Raw genomic sequence first — 22723 nt, 5'->3', positions numbered from 1 at the left:
TGAAACTGGATCCTTTCCTTACTCCTTATACAAAAGTTAATTCAAGATGGATTAGAGACTTAAATATGTTAGACCTAAAACCATAAAAACCCTAGAAGGAAACCTAGGTAGTACCATTCAGGACATAGGCATGGGCAAGGACTTCACGTTTAAAACACCAAAAGCAATGGCAGAATTGACAAATGGGATCTAATTAAACTAAAGAGCTTCTGCACAGCAAAAGAAACTACCATGATTAATTCAAGATGGATTAGAGACTTAAATGTTAGACCTAATACCATAAAAACCCTAGAAGAAACCCTAGGTAGTACCATTCAGGACATAGGCATGGGCAAGGACTTCACGTTTAAAACACCAAAAGCAACGGCAGCAAAAGCCAAAATTGAGAAATGGGATCTAATTAAACTAAAGAGCTTCTGCACAGCAAAAGAAACTACCATCAGAGTGAACAGGCAACCTACAGAATTGGTATATGATTTAAAAAACACAGTAAGATGGTAGAAAGAGTAAGACAAGAAAGAAGAAAAAGCTGACACAAGAGTGCATTTTTAAGTCACTACTATGAGCAGCAGGGGCTCAGTCATACTGAAACCTCCTGAGAAGCATACAAAATACCTTCCAGAATAATCTATCTGAAAAGATAGCTAGAAAATATATTAACTGACTCATCCTCCAGTAGTTAAGAGTTGTCCCTGGGAGCTGCATTTCTAGGCTGCAATTTTTCTAGGAACAAATTGGCTCCAGAGGCATGAGAGAAGGCCTTGGTGCACAAAGCAGAAAGACCTTAAGCTTTACAGGATTGAGGTAGGACAGCTGCCTGCAGAAAGTTGTCTGAACACCTGTAGAACTGTATGCCACAAAAGCAGCTGAAAGTAAAGATGGGCCAAGTGGCTTTGGCATGGGGCACCAGAAGCATCTGTTATGGAACTCTAAAGCTTGTGTTCTAAACCCTGATTCTATTTAAAAACAAGCTGTTCATTCTTTCTATTTGTTGTACCCATTTTATAATCCTCCTGGAAAAAGTTTCACTCTACATGTTTTCTAATACTTTCCCAATATATTAATTTAATTTTCCTCCAAATATTAATTGAACTCCTATGATGTTTCAGATGCCTTACAGTTTTCTGAAGGCCTAGAGACAAAATAAAACACAAATGTTTTGCTCTTAAGAAAATATTCATTTCAGTGATTATCTGACAATAAAGTGTGCATGCCTCAGTGAAAAATAACCACCATTACAGGACAAAGAACTAAAATGATTACTTAGACTGTGTGTGTGTGTGTGTGTGTGTGTGTGTGTGTGTGATATTCCAGTCTGTAAAGTCTCCATTTTCAAATTGTAAATGAAAACTGATTAGAGTCAGAGTTAGAATTTGTTGGAATGTATGTAAAGAATTTAAGAATCAAGTAAGAAGGCCGTTGAAAGTGGAGGTGGAAGATTGGGGGTAGGTAAAACCTATCAGCATGTCAAGCTGGTTTTCTCCTGACAGAATATGCAGAATTTGCTTGCCTTCACATTCCATAACCTTGAACTCTTCTTGACACAGCTATTAGAGCCAGGCCTTTGAGTAACCTGTCTCATAGCATTAGAACCCAATGTCTGATTTCCTGATGATGATCAGACCCTCAAAGTATATATATGATCGTGGGGTGAGTTTGTGTGCATGCATGCATGTCTTCCTGTCTATATTTTAAAGAATGAAAGACAGACATGGGTTAGATGTGCTTGAAATACTTAAACTGCTATTCACAGTATATTTTATTATTTAAGGTCCAATGGGGCAGAATCCCAGCAATGTATTCTTCACATTAGTTTGAAATACTATTTCAAAGCCTCACCAAGCTGCTCTGTTCTTATGAGTAAGCGGAGTAATTGGTTGTGTGATATGAAGAATGTTGGAGAAGAAACCCTCTTCCAAAGTTATCTGTTCTACCAAAGTCCTGCACTGTCTTAAAATTCACCGTTAGCCGTAACTCATTTTCCTACTAGTTTTCTTTGGGATGGTGACACTTAATCCCTTAATATGACATTTTGCTAAGAAAGACAGCATGATAAAATGATGAAAGTAGGGGATATAGATTCAGACTATGAATTTCAGTACCATTTACTGGGTAACGAGCAATTTATTCTCTCTAGGAAGATTATGTTTTTCAATCTTTGAAAAGAAAGTTGATCATTCTTACTAGTCAAAGGTAATGAGAGAATTAATGACATGTGTGTGAATATGCCTAGCAGAGTGCCTATACAGTAAGTACTCAATAAAAGCTAGTATTTTTTCCTTCATTCTATGAAAAGAAGGCTGAGAGTAGTGTAAGGGTTGCAGAAAGAGGGAGTAATAAGTCCAGAAATATGGAATTACTTTAAGACTGAGGGCTAATCCTGGATTTTAGCTCTTAGTAATGGCCAGTATGGTTGGAAGAAAAGGTAGATGTTTTTACAAAAGACATAGACTCAAAACCTTTTTCCTTTTTCTGCCTATTGCCTTTTTCTCTCTTAGTTCTGTGCCTCAGCTTCTCATCAAGATCAGGAGACTGTTAATTCAACTTAAGTTTTATGTAACATAGCAAGAATAATATAACCAGCTGAGCCTTGGAAGTTCTGTATAAACTGAAGGAAGGTGCAATTATACTCAGGAAGAACACCCAACAGTTCAGTAGCAGATTGTTGCACTCCCTTCCCCCAACCACTACCTTTCCTCTGTAGGCTTGAGATGTATGTTCATTTAAGAAAAGGTCAGGAAATAAAGCTTCAAAATTTTGGTCGGACAACTCCAATTAACTCTCCAGGACCAGACACCCTGCTCCTCATTATGCTGAGCAGTCATCAGAGTTCTCTGAGGTGAGGGCATACTAATGCACTTGACGGGATTCTCTGAGTCAGTTCAGGCTTGCAATAGAAAGATAAGGGCAACAGAAACAACATGAATTAATTTTAGCCATCAGGGGTGAAGGGATCTTTATAAACAAAAAGAAGAAATCCCATTATTTAAAAAGGTGGCGGCTGAAACAATATCATGGCCTAAGCTATTGAAGCTTTGATTAAAATGTATTTATGCCTTATAAGACATGAAGTAAGTCACAGGCAATTTGGAAAAAAATACAATTTTATTTTTAGGGATAGGAAACTGAGACAAGAAGTAGGTTTTCTAACTGAAATTTTCTATTAAGTTTCTTTTTGATTTTGAGAATGGCATTTTTTTTTTTTTATTTTGGATATAATAGAGTTGATAAAAAAGAATTGTAGATTGGAAATTAGCATTCAGATGATCTGGGTGCTAATCCCTAATCTGCTCATGTTCAGCTTTATAAACTTGAGCAAATAATTTAATCTTTGTATTAAAATAAATATATTTAGAACAGATGACCTCTAAAGTCCTTTTTATGTCTAGCATTCTATAATTCTCTCTCAGTCAAGAAAGTTACTAGTCAAAATGAGATTGTATATGCATTTGCAATATATTATCAGAAATTCCAGAGCTAAAGGAAACCCTAGAGTTAATCTTTTCTGAATATATTATGCTTCATTGACCTTAAAATATATTCAAAGAGATTTGCAATTTATCTATAAACTAGGCCAATTAAAATTTTAAGAAGGAAAAGCAAAATCCATTAGAAGGAAGAGATGTATATGTTCAGAACCCATCGATGTATTAATGCCAAAGTTTGAACATGAAATTTGGTTTTGAGCAGCCTGGTAGCCAAGGGAAAAAGTGAACTAAATTGTGTTATATTTATCTCATTACCACATAGAATGAAATACAAAACTTGGTCTTGAAAACGAAAGTTTTTTGACCCTAGCATTAAAATTCTATAAGGATCCTTATATATGGGACCATGGATAACATCACACAATGAAAAAATCTCTCTTAAAAAGTCTTGGAAACACATAAATCTGTTTCCTCATGTTAGTGTTCTCATCTGAAAGTTACAGATGATTATAAAAAATCAATAGATATAGATCTAGAAATAGGCATGTATCTGGAAATGGAGATATTCTTTATCAAAGATGGAGAATCGATTAGCTAACCTCAGGGGTGGGTCAAGTGCCTCAAATAATATTCTCAGGACTAAATCTTTTCTCTTTTCATCTGAGTTGGCTTCATTGTCAGGCAAGAGTGGCCACTGGCAACTCTAGGTTCACATTCACTATGTAGTCAATGATTCCAGAGAAGACAACCTCTTTCCCAAGAGTCTAGGCAAAGTCCTGAACATAAATTTCATTAGTCAGGCTTATATTATGTGCCCATCACTGCAGCGAGGGTAAAGAAATGCTTTCATTAGCCAGGTATGGGTCAAGTGTACATCTCTGAAAGAAAGCTAGAGACGTAGGACAGAGGAAGAAACTGCTAGATATCAATTACAGTCAAATCATTCACAAAGTTGCTTGGTGAGCAGGAAATGATGGTAAGGAAATTTAATAGAAATGAAATGTTCAATGTAGCAAGATAAGATAGATTAATATATTCATTTCATCACAGAAATACCCTTACCAATTAGATGAGAGTTCTCATAGTTCAATGACCAAAGTTCCTTCTTCTCTAGAAAATTAGTATTTCCCCCCCTACTAAATATTTTTCTATGCTTCCTGACTGCCAAACTCTCTCTTGATTGACAGCCATCCATTAGATATATTAATACATTCAAAAAATGTATAAGCTCTTGTTTTCCTGGGAGTCTTTAGTAGACTGTGTATATTTTCTCTGATCCATTAGGTGTTTGTTCTTTTGTTTAATTCTGAGAGGGCAAAAATCCACTTTATTGGTTTCTTAATCAAAAGAAAAAATATCAAACATAGAATATCTGGCTTAGAATAAAACTGCCTCTGAATGTACCTATATATTCCAATACAGTTTGATCATTAAACAGGATGGTTTACTACATTGATTATATTTACAAAATTTCCTAATCTGTTAAACCAATACTATGTATCAGAGTCTGCCTTAGTGTCATTGGTCAGTTTAAAGATGAATGGAATGTGATCCCTCTTTTAAAATTTATTGAGAGAGAAGCATTTTATGCAAGTCACGTAGAGGATGCATAATGGAATAGGGGTAATAGAGGGAGATTTTAAAATAAAAAAATCAGCACTATGGTATAGAGATATTGTTTCAAACTACATGTCAATGGTATGTTTTTGACTTGCAGTGTGTAGCACAGGTCTGAGGTCTGTTTATCAAATACTTCCTTATCATATGATTTTATTGCTATAGATATTCCACTTGCAACTTTTTAAAATAAAGCATCTTTTATATACTCTTATTACAAAAGCCTTGTTTGTATATTACATGAAAGCCAGAAAATACAAACTAAAGACCACTTTCCTAAGAAAACCTACATAGTTCCTCTAACGTAGTGGAAACTTAATCACATTAAATTATTTTATATGTCAATACGTATGCATTTCTGTATTTGTGTGTGTGTGTACACACACAAAGAAATTCTCTCACAAGATACATGCATTTTGTAACCTGCTTTTTTGCATATTTAGGAATACGTAGAGTTTGTATTTGACACACATAACACTTGCATTAGTATTCTCATTTCTGATAAGGAACATCTGATGTTTGATGTAGAAATTTTCAGTCTTTGGCACAAAGTTTTATTTTATCTTTATTTAATATTTTTGTTTAGCACTTTCTTCCTGGGTTTGTTTTGTCAGCCCTTTATAAATTTAAGGATGTTGTTTGTTTTTTCTTCATCACCACCATCATCATTATCAATAATATATACTGAATGTTTATTACATGTCAGCTACTTCTAAAAGTTTCACATGGATGCTCATTTAATACTTTAAAATTAGCTTTAAGGTAGTCACTATAATTAATCAATTTTATAAATGAAGTGATTCCAGAAATGTTTAAATGCTTACAGGAAGTATGTGTTATTTTCTAGTCTCAACCACTCTTGATATGGTTTATCCTATTGCAAAAAAGCAATGATTGCCCTTTTTCTTCAAGCTAAGTTGATTTAAAAGTAAAAGCATTAATTGTAGGTCATTTTAAAACAGTCGTTTTAAAATGATGAAAGATGCATTCCACAGTGATAACAAATATCTTCACAAAATAATTATCAAAAGATAATATAATGAATTATCAAAAATGTGAAATATGTGAAATATTTGATAATTCACATATTTGTAAAGCATGGGCATATAGTAATTAAGGGCATGTAATCTGAAACTAGATATCCTGGGTTTAAATCCTGTTTCTACCACCAATTAGCTGAGTGATGTTAACCAAATTATTTATCCTCCATTTTCACTGATTTTCTCATCTGTAAAAGGAGATAGTAAACATATCTACCTCACAGTATTGTTGTAAGGATTAAGCGAGTTATTACATGTAAAGCACTTAGGATGGTTTCTAAAATATTGTGAGAGCTTAGAGTTTACAATTATAAACTGCTGAAAATATGAAGAGAGATAGAAATAGAAGTGTTTCTACCAATAAATTTCCGTCTATGAGAGAGCAAGTAGATACTAAGGATAAATATTTTCTGAATAACACAATAAGTGTGATATAATTAGACATATTCAATTTTATATTCTGAAAATCAAGAAGTATTTTTAACGTCAGCACCTGTGATAGGCAGAATGGATTCACAAAGATGTCTATACCCTAACCCTTGGAAGTGGTGAATATGTTATTTTACCTGGTGGAAGAGACAGATAAAGGTAAGGCATGCACTTTAAGATAGGAAGATTATCCTGGATTATACAGGTGGGTTCAACCTAATCATGTGAACCCTTTAACGTGGAGAACATTCTCTGACTGGTATCAGAAAGATGCAATAGAAGAACCAGAGAGATTCACAGAAGTTAGAGAAATTTGAGGGATGAGAAGGAATTGACAAAATCATTGTTGGTTTAGAGGTGGAGGAGGTCATGTGACATGAATGACAATCAGCAGGAAATTGAGAACCTCAATCTTACAATTGCAAGGAATTAAGTTTTGCCAACAATCTAAATGAGCCTGGAAGTGAATTTTTCCTACATCCTTTCGATAAAAGCCCTGCCTGACTAACATCTTTATTTTGACTCTATGAAACCCTAAACAGAGAACTAGTTGAGCCACCTGTGCTTGGAAACTGTGAGATAATTAATTTATGTGTTAAGCTGCTAAATTTGTAATAATTTGTTGCACAGCAACAGTAGAATATGGAAATCTAATATGGCACCACATTACTTTTATAAAAAGTGCATAGATTACAAAGCAAACCTCAAAGAATCCCCTAGAGGGGCAGAGCAACATGGCTGAATAGAAGCCTCCACCAAATGCCTTCCCCAAAGGAAAACAAAACTGAAAAACTATCCACACAGAAAGCACTTTTATAAGCACGAAAAATCAAGTGAGTGATCACAGTATCTGATTTTAATGACATATCACTGAAAGAGGAACTGAAGATGGTAAGAAAGACAGTTGTAAATCACCTGCATCATCCTTCCCCCATTTCCCAGCAGCGGCCACGTGGCGTGGAGAGAGAATCTGTGCACTTCAAGGAGGGAAAGCACAATGATTATGGGACTTTGCATTGGAACTCAGTGCTGCCCTGTCACAGCAGAAAGCAACACTGGGCAGAGCTTAGCTGGTACTCATGGAGGGAGCATTGAGACCAGCCCTAGATAGAACCTGGGTTCTGAAAGCCTTGCAACTGTGGGCAAAAGTACTCCGGGATCCTAAATAAACTTGACAGGTCATCTAGGCCACACAGACTGCAATTCCTGGGCAAGTTCTGGTGCTGCACTGGGCACAGAGCCAGTAGACTTGGGGGACACATAACCTAGTGTGACACCAGCCAAGGCAGCTGAGGACTGCCTGCACTACCCTTCCCCCAACCCCAGGCAGTGCATTTTGAAGCTCTGGGACAGACTCCTTCCTTTTGTTTGGGGAAAGGAGAAGAAAGAGTAAAGAGGACTTTGATTAGCAACTTGGATACCAGATCAGCCGCAGTAGGACAGAGCATCAGGCAGAGTCTTGAGGCCCTCATTCTAGGCCTAGATCCTGGGTGACATTCCCAGACATAGCCTGGGCCAGAAGGGAACCCTCTGCATTGAAGGGAAGGACCCAATCTGGGAAGAATTTATCACTTACTGACTAAAGAGTCCTTGGGCTCTGAACAATTAGAAGTGGTTGCCAGGCAGTAGTTGCTGTGGGGCTTGAGTAAGACCCAGACATATGCTGGCTTGAGATATGACTCAGGACATTCTCAGCTGTGTGCCTATGGGAAGAGATTCCTTCTATTTGAGAACAGGAAAAGGAAGTATAAAGGTGACTTTGTCTTGCACCTTAGGTACCAGCTTGGCCACAGTAGGGAAGAGCAGCAAGCAAGCACTCAGGGTCCTTGATTCCAGGCCTTGGTTCTGGATGGCATTTCTGGATACACCCCTGGACCAGAGGGGAGCCTGTTGTCCTGAAAGGAGAGACTCAGGGGTGACAGCACTCACCACAAGCTGACTGAAGAGCCCTTAGCCCTTGAGGGAACATGGACAGTAGCCAGACAGTACTTGCTATGCAACTAGGGTGGTTATGGCCATGGAGAGACTCTTCTGCATGTGGAAAAGGGAAGGAAGCATGGGAAGGACCTTATCACAGGAGAATAGAGTACCAGGTAGATTCCTAGGATTCTGGACTCCAGATGCTGACTCCTGGATCTCTGGCATGTCTAGACCCATGCAGGGCTGGCAGAAACTCACTGTCCTAAAAGGAAGGGCACAGTATTTCTGGCTTCACCATCTGTGGTTACCACAGTCCTTGATTGAGACCCAGTGCATAGCTGGCTCCAGATTTGACACACATTTACAGTGGTGGTGGCCACAGGATTGCTACAGTCACTTCTTCCTCAGCTCCACACAGCTCAGCAGAGAGAGAGAGAGAGAGAGAGAGAGAGAGAGAGAGAGAGAGAGAGACTCCATTTATTAATATTTGGAAGAAAGTAAGGGAAGAGGAAAATTATCTCTACCTGATAATCTGTGGAATTCTTCCAGATCTTACCTAAAACCACAAGGGTCATAATTCATGAGTCTGCAAGGACCACAGCTTTACTGAGCTTGGGGTGCCCCCTAATGTAGATACAAATTCGGTGACCAAAATCTTAGATCACAACACTGAAGTCCTTTTCAAATACATAGAAAGACTTCCCAAGAAGGATGGGGACAAAACAAGCCTGGACTGCAAAGGCTGCAATACGTACCTAACTCTTCAGTGCCCAGACAACGATGAACAGCCACAGACATCAAGACTATCCAAGAAAACATGACCTAACCAAACAAACTAAATAAGGGACCAGGGACAAATCCCAGAGAGAAAGATATATGTGACCTTTCAGACACATAATTCAAAAATAGCTGTGTTGAGGAAACTTGATGAGATTCAGCATAACTCAGAGAAGAAATTCAGAATCCCAGAAGAGAAATTTAACAAAGAGATTGAAATAATTAAAAAGAATTGAACAGAAATTCTGGAGTGAAAATGCATTTGACATAGAGAAGAATGCATTAGAGTCTCTTAACAGAAGAATTCATCAAACATAAGAAAGAATTAGTGAGCTTGAAAATAGACCATTTGAAAACACAGTCAGAAGAGACAAAAGAAAAAAGAATAAAAAGCAATGAAACACACCAAAAGATCTACAAAATAGTTTCAAAAGAACAAATGTAGGAATTATTGGCCTTAAAGAGGATGTAGAGAGAGATAGGGGTAGAAAGTTTATTCAAAGGAATGAGAACAGAGAACTTTCCAAATCTACAGAAAAATATCAATTTTTTTTTTTTTTTTTTTTTGAGACGGAGTCTTGCTCTGTCGCCCAGGCTGGAGTGCATTGGCCGGATCTCAGCTCACTGCAAGCTCCACCTCCTGGGTTTATGCCATTCTCCTGCCTCAGCCTCCCGAGTAGCTGGGACTACAGGCGCCCGCCACCTCGCCCGGCTAGTTTTTTGTATTTTTTTTTAGTAGAGACAGGGTTTCACCGTGTTAGCCAGGATGGTCTCGATCTCCTGACCTTGTGATCCGCCCGTCTCGGCCTCCTAAAGTGCTGGGATTACAGGCTTGAGCCACCACGCCTGGCCAATATCAATATTTAAGTAGAAAAAGGTTATAGAATACAAGCAAATTTAACCCAAAAAAGACTACCTCAAGGCACTTAATAATCAAACTCACAAAGGTCAAGAATAAAGAACCCTAAAAGCAGCAAGAAAAATAAACCAATAACATACAATGGAGCTCTCTAATACGTCTTGCAGCAGAGTTTTCCGTGGAAACTTTATAGGCCAGAAGAGAGTGGCATGACATATTCACAGTACTGAAGGAAAAAAAAAAAAAAGAATTTTTAATGTAGAATAGTATATCCAGTGAAAATATCCTTAAAACATGGAAGAGGAATAAAAAGTTTCCTAACAAAAAAAAAGTTGGGAGATATCATTAACACCAGACCTGTCCTGCAAAAAATGCTAAAGGGAATTCCTCAAGCTGAAAGAAGAAGATTAAGTGAGCAATAAGAAATCACTGGTAATAGTAAGTACAGAGAACATCACAGAATATTGTAACACTATAATTGTGGTGCAGGTTATAATACTCATATCTTGAGTAGAAAGACTAAAAGATGAAATGATCACACTAGTAACTACAACAACTTTAAAAAACATAGATGGTACAATGAGATTGCATTAGTTCATTCTCACATTTCTATAAGGAAATACCTGACACTGGGTAATTTATAAAGATAAGAAGTTTAATTAGCTCGTGGTTCTGGAGGCTGTACAGGACGCATAATTCTGGCATCTGCTTGACTTCTGAGGAGGCTTCGGGAATCTACAATCATGGTGGAAGGTGAAGAAGGACTAGGTATCCCACATGGCTGGAGCAGGGGCAACAGAAGTGTGGGGTGAGGTGCTATACACTTTTGAATGACAGATATCATGAGAACTCACTATCATGAAGACAGTACTGGGGGGATGGAGCTAACGCATTCAAGAGAAACCCACTTCCATGATACAATCATATCCCACAAAGCCCCACCTTCAACATTGGAGAGTAGAATTCAACATAAGACTTAGGTGGGAACACATATCCAAACTATATCAAAGATAAAGATAGAAACAACAAAATGTTAAAAAGTGAAGACAAAGTTAATGTGTAGAGTTTGAATTAGTTGTATCATTGTTTGTGCAATCTCTGTTGTCAATAGTTTAAAATATTTGGTTGTAAGGTATTATTTACATGCTTCATGGTAACTGAAAAATATCATATACTGGATATACAAAAAAGTAAAGCAAAAATATGAAACATACAACCAGAGAAAATTATCTTCACTAAAAGAAAGTCAGGAAGGAAGAAAAGGAGGAAGAGAAGACCACGAAATAACCAAAAACAAATTACAAAATGGAAGAAGTGCTTACTTGTCAATAAATAACATTGAATGTAAATGAGCTAAACTCTCCAATCAAAAGACATACAGTGGCTGAATGGATAAAAAAAGACTCAAGAATATGTTTCCTACAATAAATACACTTTACCTATAAAGACCACACATAAACTGAAAGTGAAGGGATGAATATTTTTAATGAAATTATATTAAGTACATTCTCTGACCACAGTGGAAATAATAATCAATACCAAGAAGAATTTTGAAAACTATACAAACACATGGAAATTAATATGCCCCTGAGTGACCAGTGGGTCTTTCTTGAAACAAATGATAATGAAAACACAACATACAAAAACCTATTGGATACAATGAAAAGCAGTACAAAGAGGAAAGTTTATAAATGCCTACATCAAAAAGAAGAAAATTGTCAAACAACATAATGATGCATCTTAAACAGCTATAAAAGCAAGAGCAAACCAAACCCAAAATTAGTACAAGAGAAGAAATAATAAAGATGAGAGCAGAAATCAATGAAATAAAGAAAACAGTAAAATAAATCAATGACATGAAAAGTTTATTATTTGAAAAGATGAAACTGGCAAACCTTTAGCCAGACTAAGATTAAAAAAAAAAAAAAAAAGAAGAAGACTCAGAATCAGAGATTGAAGAGCAGATATGATGGTCAACACCACAGAAATCCAAAGCAGTATTAGGGGCTACTATGAGCAGCTATATGCCAATAAATCTGAAAACCTAGAAGAATAAATTCCCAGGCACATACAACTTACCAGGGTTGAATTGTGAAAAAATGAAAACTTTGACAAACTAATAACATAAAGAGAGCGAAGCTGTAATAAAAAGACTCCCCACAAAGAAACGCGTGGGACACAGTGGTTTTACTGCTAAATTTTACCAAACATTTAAACAAGAACTAATACCAATACTACTCTAACTATTCTGAAAAATAGAGTATGAGGAAATATTTCCAAACTCATTCTATCAAGTCAGTATTCCCCAGTATCAAATCCTGACACACATACATCAAAAAAAGAAAACTACAGGCCAATATTCCTGATGAACATTGATACAAAAATCTTCAAGAAAATTCTAGTGAACTGAATTCAACAACATATTAAAAAGATCACTCATCATGACTAATATAGTTTGGATATGTGTCATCACCCATATCTCATGTTGAATCGTAATTGTAATCTCCAGTGTTGGAGGTAGGGCGTGGTGGGAGATAATTGGATCATGCGGATGGATTTCTCATGAATGGTTTAGCACCGTCTTCTTATTGCTGTTCTCATGGTAGTGAATTCTCACAAGATCTGGTTGTTTAAAGGTGTGTAGCACCTCCCACTTTTATCTCTAGTGCTCCAGCTTTCACTATGTGACATGTGAGCTCCTGCTTTGCCTTCTGGCATGAGTGGAAGCTTCCAGAGACCTCTCTAGAAGCAGATGCCACTATGCTTCCTGTATAGCCTTTCTCATGAACCATGAGCCAACAAAAACGTGTTCCTTATAAATTATTCAGTCTCAGGTGTTTCTTTATAGCATCGCAAGAACAAACTAATACAGACAATTTGGTACCTAGGAGTGAGGTATTGCTATGAAGGTACCTCAAAATGTGGAAGCAGCTTTGGAACAGGATAATAGGAAGAGGCTGGAAGACTTTGGAGGCTTCAGGAGAAGAGAGGAAGATAAAGGAAAGTTTGGAACATCTTAGAGACTGGTGTTGTGACCAAAATGCAGATTGTGATATGGACAATGAAGTCCAGGCTGAGGTGGTCTCAGATGTGGGAACTGGAGCAAAGGTCATTGTTTGTTATGCCTTAGCAAAGAACTTATCTGCCCTGTGCCCCTGCCCCAGGGATTTGTGAAACTTTAAACTTGAGAGTGATGATTTAGGATATCTAGTGGAAAAAATTTCCAAGTAGCAAAGTGTTCAAGATTTGGCATGGCTGTTTCTAACAACCTAAGCTCATATGTGGGAGCAAAGAAATTACTTAAAGCTTAAAGAAATTTCTCTCTCTCTCTCTCTCTCTCTCTCTCATGCTCCTGGTTTCAGCAAGTGACTTGCAAGCTCTTGCTTCACCTTTGGCCATGATTGGAAGCTTCCTGAGGCCTCCACAGAAGCAGATAACAGCATGTTTCCCATACAGCCTGCAGAACCCTGAGCCAATAAAACTTCTTTTCTTATAAATTACTCAGTCTCAGTGGTTATATATATATATATATATATATACACACACCAATGAGAGAACAGACTAATACAATGACCAAGCAGAATTTATACTAGGGATACAGAGATAATTTAATGTATACAAAGTGATTATTGTGATACAGAATGGAGGACAGAAAACATATGATAATTTCAATTGATGCTGAAAAAGTGTTTCATAAAATTCAACATCCCTTCATGAAGGGGAGTATAGAAGGAACATACCTCAACATAATGGTCATATGTGATAGACCCATAGCTACCATCATACTGAAAGGGGAAAAACTGAAAGTCTTTCCTCTAAGATCTGGATTGTGACAAAGATGCCCATTGTCATTACTGTTATTCAGCATTTTACTGGAAGACCTGGCTAGAGCAATCAGAGGAAAAAAATGAAATAGCATCCAAATTTAAAAGGAAGAACTCAAGTTATCATTGCAGATGATATAATCTTGTACTTGAAAAATCCTGAAGACTCCACGTACACACACACACACACACACACACAAAACTACTATAATTGATAAACAAATTTACTAAAGTTGCAGGATACAAAATCAACATAGAAAAATCAGTAGCAGTTCTATATGCCAACAGCTAACAATCTGAAAAAGAAATCAAGAAAGTAATCTCATTTACAATAGGAACAAATAAAATACAATACCAAGGAATTAACTAAAGAAGTGAAAGATCTCTACAATGAAAACTATGAAACAGTAATTCAAGACATTGAAGAGGACACAAAACAAAATATATTTCATGTTCATGGATTGGAAGAATTGGTATTGTTACAATGTTCATAAAACTTGTATTAGTCTGTTCTTGCATTGCTATAAAGAAATATCTAAGACTGGGTAATTTATTTAACAATAGGTTTAATTGGCTCATGGTTCTGCAGACCTTATAGAAAGCATGATGCCGTTATTTGCTGTTTCTGGGGAGGCCTCAAGAAGCTTACAGTCATGGGGGGAAGCAAAGGGGGAGCAGGCACATCACATGGCAAGAGCAGAAGAAAGAGAGGGGAGAGATGCCACACGCTTTTAAACAACCAGATGTTTTCTGAACTGAGTGAGCTCAGTCACCAAGGGGTTCATACCAAACCATTCAAGAGGTATCCATCTCTATGATCCAAATACCTCCCACCAGGCCCCACTTCTAATACTGGGGATTACAGTTCAACATGAGATTTGGATGAGGATGAATATACAAACTATATCACTACCCAAAGCAATCTACAGATTCAATTTGATTCCTATGAAAATACCAATAATATTCTTTACAGAAATAGAAAAATTAATCCTGAAATTTATATGGAACCAGAACAGACTCATAATGGCCAAAACCATCTTGGACAAAAGGAATAAAACTGGAGGAATCACAGTCATTGACTTCAAATGACAATACAGAGCTATAGTAACCTAAAGAACATGGTACTGCATAAAAACAGAAACATAGACCAATAGATCAGAATAGAGAACCCAGAAAGAAATCCTGACATCTACAATGAACTCATTTTTGATGAAGGTGTCAAGAACATACATTGGGGAAATGATAATCTCTTCAATAAATGGGGCTGGGAAAACTGCATATGTATATGGAAAAGAATGAAACTAGACTGCTGTCTCCTGCCATATACTAAAATCAAATCAAAATGGATCAAATAATTAAATTTAAGACCTAAAACTATGAAACTGCTTAAAAGGAAACTTTGGGGAAATGCTTCAGGACGTCGATCTGGGCAATTTTTTCTTCAATAATATCCCACAAGCACAGGCAACCAAAGCAAAAATAAACAAATGGGATCATGTCAAGTTAAAAAGCTTTTTCACAGCAAAGAAAACAATCCACAAAGATACAACCAACAGAATGGGAAAAATATTTGCCAACTATCCATCTGACAAGAGATTAATAACCAGAATATATAAGGAGCTCAAACTACTCAATAGGAAAAAAATCTAATAATCTGATTAAAAATGGGCAAAATATCTGAATGATTGTTTCTCAAAAGAAGGCATACAAAAGGCAAACTAAAAATACAGCTACCATATGATCCGACAATATCAAAAGGATATCTTCACTCTCATATTTGTTGTAACTGTGTTCACAATAGCTAAGATTTGGAAGCAACGTAAGTGTACATCAGTGGATGAGTGGATAAAGAAAATGTGGTAGATATACACAATGGAATATTATTCAGCCATAAAAAAGAATGAGATTCTGTCATTTGCAACAACATGGATGGAACTGGATGTCATTATGTTAAGTGAAATAAGCCAGGCACAGAAAGACAAACATCACGTGTTCTCACTTATTTGCTGGATCTAAAAAATAAAACAGTTGAATTCATGGAGATACAAAGTAGAATGATGGTTACCAGAGGCTGGGAATAACAGTAGGTTAGGAGTAAATGGGGATATTTAGTGGGTACTTTTAAACACAAAGGATAAATGCTTGAGGTGATGGATACTTCATTTACCCTAATATGATTATTATGCATAGTATGCCTGTATCAAAATATCTCACACCTATGATGCACCCACATAAGTTAAATATTTTAAAAAGTTTAAAAAGAATCTGCCAGAATACATACATTATGAATCATGTTCCATAACACAAAGCAATAAAACTACAAATGAATGAAAATAAAGATGCAGAAAACCAAATTACTTAAAAATGTTAATAAACTATTTTCCTAAATGAAAGTATACAAAGTGGAAAGCCAAACCCTATTTACAGAGAATTGGAAAAGTGTGGTTCATAAGGAATGAGAATGCTACAAGCTAGAACATTTGAGATAGGCAAAAGGTGTATTAAAAAGCGAATTAAAATCCCTAAACATCTTCATGAGAGGATCAAAAAGTGAATCAATATTGTAACTTAAGAAGGTGGAAAGATAATACGTAAGTAGATCTATGCTACAGACGAAGCTGTTAGTCAAAATAACATGAAAAAATAAATTTTAAAAGCAGAAAAAATAAACAGTAACAGTTTGTAAATAAATATTAAAAAAGATAAATCACTAATTTTGATAATAAACAAGGAAGGGCAAAAGTAGACAAATATACTGTGATAAGAATACCAAAAAGAGGAAATAATAACAGATAAACAAGTTTTAAGACAATATATATCACTTTGCTAATGAATTTGAAATGTTTTTCTATGCAATATTAATTTCTAAAATTGACTGGACAAAAGGTCAAAATCCAAGAAAACAATAGCTTAGGAAAAAAAATGAGAAAATCATTGAAAAATTCAGTCCAGATAATTTCACTGAAAATTTCTTTCACACTTTCAATTAGAAAATATTTCTGATGTAGTTTATGTTGTATTACATCATAGAGTAAAACGGGGAGTTTTTTTTTACAGAACCAACAGCAGACTGATAAAACATGAAAGAGTTTAAAAAATGGTGACAAAACTTTACTTTTGAATACAGATGGGAAAATCAGAAGTTTGTAATTAATATATAGAAACCAAGAGTAAAATAAAAGAATAATAAAACATGAGCAAATAGATTTTTTCCAGAGATGCAAGATAAGTATTAGAAAATCTGATGACATTTGCAACAGTAATAATAAGTCCAAAAAGAAAAATAAAGCATATAATCATGACAGATGTTAAAAAAGAAAAAAAAAGCAGTATTTATTAATGATGAAAAGTACAGATTTGCTTTATTAAAGTAGCAGCCAGAATGATATTTAATAGTCAAGCACTACAGTCATTTCTATTATAATCAGGAATAAGACAATAGTCTCAAAAACCATTAGTATTGTGTAAATCACTCTTATATAATTTTTTTTTAATTTCTCCTGAAGCAATAATACAAAATAATGAATCCAAAAGTGTAAATATGATTAAGTAAAGTGGCAAAATTACCATTATTTACTCATGATTTTATATCTAGAAAAAACAGGAAGAATTTCTAAACCAAACAAAATAAGAAGCAATATGAGCATTGAGTAAAATAGTAGGCTACTGCTATGGACTGAATTATTTCCCCTCCACATTTACATGTTGAGGGCCCTAATCCCCAATGTGACTATATTTGGAAACAGGGTCTATAAGAAGGAAATTAAGGCTAAATAAACTAATAAGTGTGAGGCCCTGATATAATCAGATAAGCTTCCTTAAAAGAAGAGATGCTAGTGAGTTCATTCTCACTCTATCTCTGCACATAAACATAAACAGAGAAGTCAAGTGAGCACATAATAAGATTGCAGACACCTGCAAGGCAAGAGAAGAACTTTTAGAATAAAACCTAACTTGTCAATACCTTCATCTTGGACTTCCAAGCCTCCAGAACTGTGAAAAAGACATTTCTATTGTTTAAGTAACCCAGTCTATCATATTTGTTATGGAAGCCTGAGATGGCTAATACAGCTACCAATTTTAGGCAAAATGGGTAAGAATTTCACATAGCAGGTGCATGATTGCATATTATATTTATATTAATCTTTTATATATGTTATATATATAAAATTTTGTGTCTTGGAAATATTTTAATATATATTTTAAAAGAGACAATGTAAGTTGGATAAATACTTGTGAAATAAGTAAAATCAGATTTAAATTACTATAATTTTTTACAATTAGATAAAATGTGCAAATAAAATATAGAAGAGTTATATGTGTACACACACAAAATCAGATCCCATTCATAATAGAAACAAAAACATTAACAAACATGGGATAGACAACAAATAAATAGAACCTATAAGACAAAGCTATAAAACATAAATGAGGGACGTATAAAAGACTTGAATAAATGTGGAGATGTACTTCTTTCTCTGATTGTAAATATTTTAGTTCCCCCTAGATTAATTAATACTAGTTTTGAAAATCCCAATAAAAATTCCAGTGGGGCACTTTTGTAATTTGGAAAATGATTTAATGTTTATCTGAAAGAGTAAACATATGACAATAGCCAGAAAATTTCTGAATAAAGGAAGCAGGAAAGGCATTGCCTTACCAGATTTCAAAGCCTATCATAAAACTATCCAGAAATTGAAACTGCATTGCTGGCCTAAAAATGGAACGGATTGGAGACTTAAGACAGGTTATTAAGTACGTTAAGAATTCAGTAGCCAGTGAAATTTACCATCACAAATCTACAGTTCAAAATAATGATTAAGAATGATTTTTAGAGACAAGCAGTCTTGAGTTCAAATCCCCGATCCGTCATTTATTAGCTGTGTGTACCTTCATTAATTTCCTCAACCTGTTTGAATATGAGTTTCATCATCTGTATAATAGGACAGTAATACTTACATCATAATTAAATAATGTATGTGCCTGATACAATTTACATATAGTAATACATAATTTACATACAGTAAATCCTCAATAAATGGTAGTTTCTGGATCCTTGTCTCACTCCTTGCAATCAATATAAATTGCAGGCGGATCGAAAGTTCACATATGTAGAAAATAAGGAAAATAGAATAAAAATATAGGTGAATGGAAATAGAATTATATTTTTAGGTAGCTACTTATAAGTGTGATGAAGAAACTGAAAATCATGAAGAAAAAATAGTATATTTGTTATATAAGAAATAAAAAGTTCTGTATAAAGAAAATTAAATTACCATAATAAGTTGAATGACAGCAACATTATTGGGGAAAGGACATGCAATATATATGTCAATATGATTAATTTTATGTGAATCTTTACGTTTTAATGATTAGTTATTTGTGTTCTGTATGTATGCTGTCTTGGTTTTAATAAATTATTTTCTGTAAATATTCGTTAGCAATGAGTGGTCCTATATTTGTAGAAGACTTGGAATGAAGCTGAAGCAATTGAAACATGGGTCTTGTTTGCTAGATGAAATTATTTCCAGTTGCAGAGGGATGATGCTATTTCTGTGTTTGTCTGATGTCTTTATTAATGACTTTGAAAAGTGGTTAAATGACATGTTAATTAAATTTGAAGTGATAGTAAAGGAGAAAGCGTTGTGAACATCATTGAGATTCCAACAATAACCTGTTTGGGAGGGGTTAAGGATGTAAGCAAACTAGAAAGCCAGATTTAACCTATCAAATAAAAGCAATCGTGCAGGGAAAATGATCAAAAATAGATATGTTAGTCTAAGGAGAGTACTGACTGGAAATCAGCCATGCTGCGAGCATTTGGCAGTCACTAGAATAGAATTAGGCTAAATAAAATTCTCAAGCAATGAGAAGATTCACACTGAATTTTTAACTTCTTTTGAAAAAAATGCATTTTACTTTGAAGTGTTGTTCTAAGTGTTGGTGTAGCCCACAAACAAAGGACCATAGGCATTAGGGATAGATCTTGTGATTAGAAAAATGTCCGTATCTGCTGCTGAAGTAAAAAAAAAAAAAAAATTCTCTACAGCCTAGATGAAATTAGTTATGTGAAGAAAACTTGATGAGCAATATCTTAGAGAGTGTTTTGGAAAAAGGTAAATGATTAGATTAATCTGCATGTTAAAGTCACTATTTCCACTTACTTCAGAACCACCTGGAATGCTTTTTAAAATGCAGATTTCTGGGCTCTAGCACAGACCAACTGAAGCAGAATTCCTGGATGCCAGTACACGTAATCTGCATTTTAAAGAAAGATTGTTTTCTTTCTTTTTACATAATAACTCTTGGGAACCATTGCTTTGTGTTATCTGTACAAAATTCCACTAAAATATGATGAATGGAAAATAACAAAATGGGAACTCTATCATGCTATGGAAAGCTTTTTTAATGACTTAGAATACAGTGGCACTGATTATTAGGAGTTAGCCAACCCCACACAAAAGAGAAGCATAAAATCATCAAGATTATTTGTGTACAGCCTCACAAATTGGATAGTACACAACTCCATGGTGAATTATTCACATAGATTACTGTGTGAATGGCACCCCCTAGAGTTGTGCAGTGCAGATCTTAGTACATACAGATGTTCCCAGTTAGCGCTAGCATAATTATATTTTGGAGCAGGGTAGTTCATTAATCTCTATCACACTCAAAAGATTTATGTTTTCCATGGTTCGGTTCACCAGACATTACAAATTTGGCATTCAAGGTGCCTTGACGTTGAGATAAGGAAAGTTACTAGAAATAAGACTATACCCTATTATAATACAGTCACATTTTCATTCATAAATCAGTCTCCTGTTGTTTAGACTTGAGTGAATCATAGTTTTATTACCTACAGAGTTGAGCTCCGGAACTTGGACCAAGAAAAATTCCACTAAAGCTATTGATCTAATGAAAGCCACCCTGAAACTATCAGCCAGCTTTACCCTTATTATGACTATAGCTGCCATACTGTCATATTACATATTTTCTGTAGTAAAGGAAAGCAAAATTAGTTATAAGTAACTAAGAAAAGACAGAAATAGCTTGATGAGCTATAGATTCCATTTAGAGTATTTTCCCTCACATGCGATTTTTTAAATTTTATTTTTATTTTTTATTTTTTATTTTTTTGCACCTGCAACCAGATTGTAACCTTGAGAAGAATCTTGTCCACAAATTTAGAGGCCACAGTGGAAAATTTACTTCTGGGAGTAGGTCATCAAAAGAGCATGCTGAGTCCAGATGCAGAGGAAATTAGAACCTTTGTTTGTTCTCTCTTTGAGGACAACTGTGCTCTCTGTGAAAATTACATAGCCCCTCCTTACACTGTTTCAGGGGGAGAGAAGCCCATTAGCAAAACAAGTAAGGGAGATATTGGAGCACAAAATCGGGAGGAGGAATTAGAAAAATAATTGAGTTCGAAAACTGCTGAGTCATTAGTGGAGGAAAAGGACAAGGAGAGAGACAATTTGTTACCTGATCTAAGAAAGCAGATGGAACTTACTGAAGTAGTGAATAGTAAATGATGACTTCTCTCACAGGTTTTCCTTCTCCTGAAATTTATCTTTACTTGACCCCAATGCACTTTCTTTACTTGTCCTTGTTTCTTTCCCTTCTTTTACAAATAAACAAGTTTATGTTTATTACCTAGGCCCTCTTTAATCCTTTAACCAGTAACCTAAATACATCTCATCTGAAATTTCTTCCTATCATTCTACTTAATTCGTACTCCTAAAAGTCACCAGTGCCATATCAAACCTGTATTTCCCTGTCTAAATCTCTTTCCCAATCTGTTTCTGCTTTTATAAATATCTGCTGACATTTCCCCCAAGTATAGCAACAGCATAAACATAAACAGTAAAAACAATACCAATAACAACAAAACAAATTATTTATTGAGCACTGCCAGGCACTGTCCCAAGCACTTTGTATGTATTAACTCTTGATTCTCTCAACAACCTTAAAATGTAGGTGCTATCATATTGTTCATTATACAGATCAGGTAACAAATTTGGGAAATTTTATAACTTTCCCAAGTTCACATAAACTAGTAAATGGTGAAGCCAGGATATGAACTCAGATGCTCTGACATCTAAATGTTTGACTACTTTTATAAGATGTCCTTCTTTATGCCGTATCACTTCAAACTCAGCATATATAAAATTAAATTTCTAAATCCCTGTCCCCAATCCTAAGCAAAACTCTTTACCTTCTACATTTCTTTAATGAAATCACCATTTCCTCAAGTCTCAATGGTACCATCTTTAAGCATGGGTAATCAAAACTAAGGTGTTTTCAGGGTTTTGATTTACCAGTGCATGAGAATGTCCATCCAAAAATACATGAAAAACCTCTTTTAATGCAGAATGTACTTACTTTAATATAACATGTACTCAGGTCTATGAACATGAATTAATAATTCTTAAACATTCCAGATCTATTTCAACGTGCTTTCCTGCAAACAAACTTGGATTTTAAATGCTTAGCCAGGGTATGCAATATTTGGCAAAGATTCCTCTGCCTATGCTCTCCTTTAGTGACTCTCAAGCTTCATCAGGCTTGTAAATACTCCAGCAACATGCATAAAGAAAAAGGCCCCAAATATATTCTTTCTCCAGATAAGAAGTTATATAAATAAAGAGTGCTTCAACTTAAAGTATCTCTAGGGTAAGCAAGATAATAGGTTAAGTTTGGGGATGGGTAGGGCAGGGGGCGGGATTGTTATAGCTAAAACATTTAAAATAATTTATATGGGAATGGGTTTTAGTCATTCAGATACTTCTCTCTTTCTCACCATGTTTGGAAATGCATAGGTCTTTAGCA

This window comes from Colobus angolensis, unplaced genomic scaffold (genome assembly GCF_000951035.1).
Source record: "Colobus angolensis palliatus isolate OR3802 unplaced genomic scaffold, Cang.pa_1.0 Scaffold454, whole genome shotgun sequence".
Classification (NCBI taxonomy): Eukaryota; Metazoa; Chordata; class Mammalia; order Primates; family Cercopithecidae; genus Colobus; species Colobus angolensis.
Note: the sequence above shows the minus strand (reverse complement) of the source record.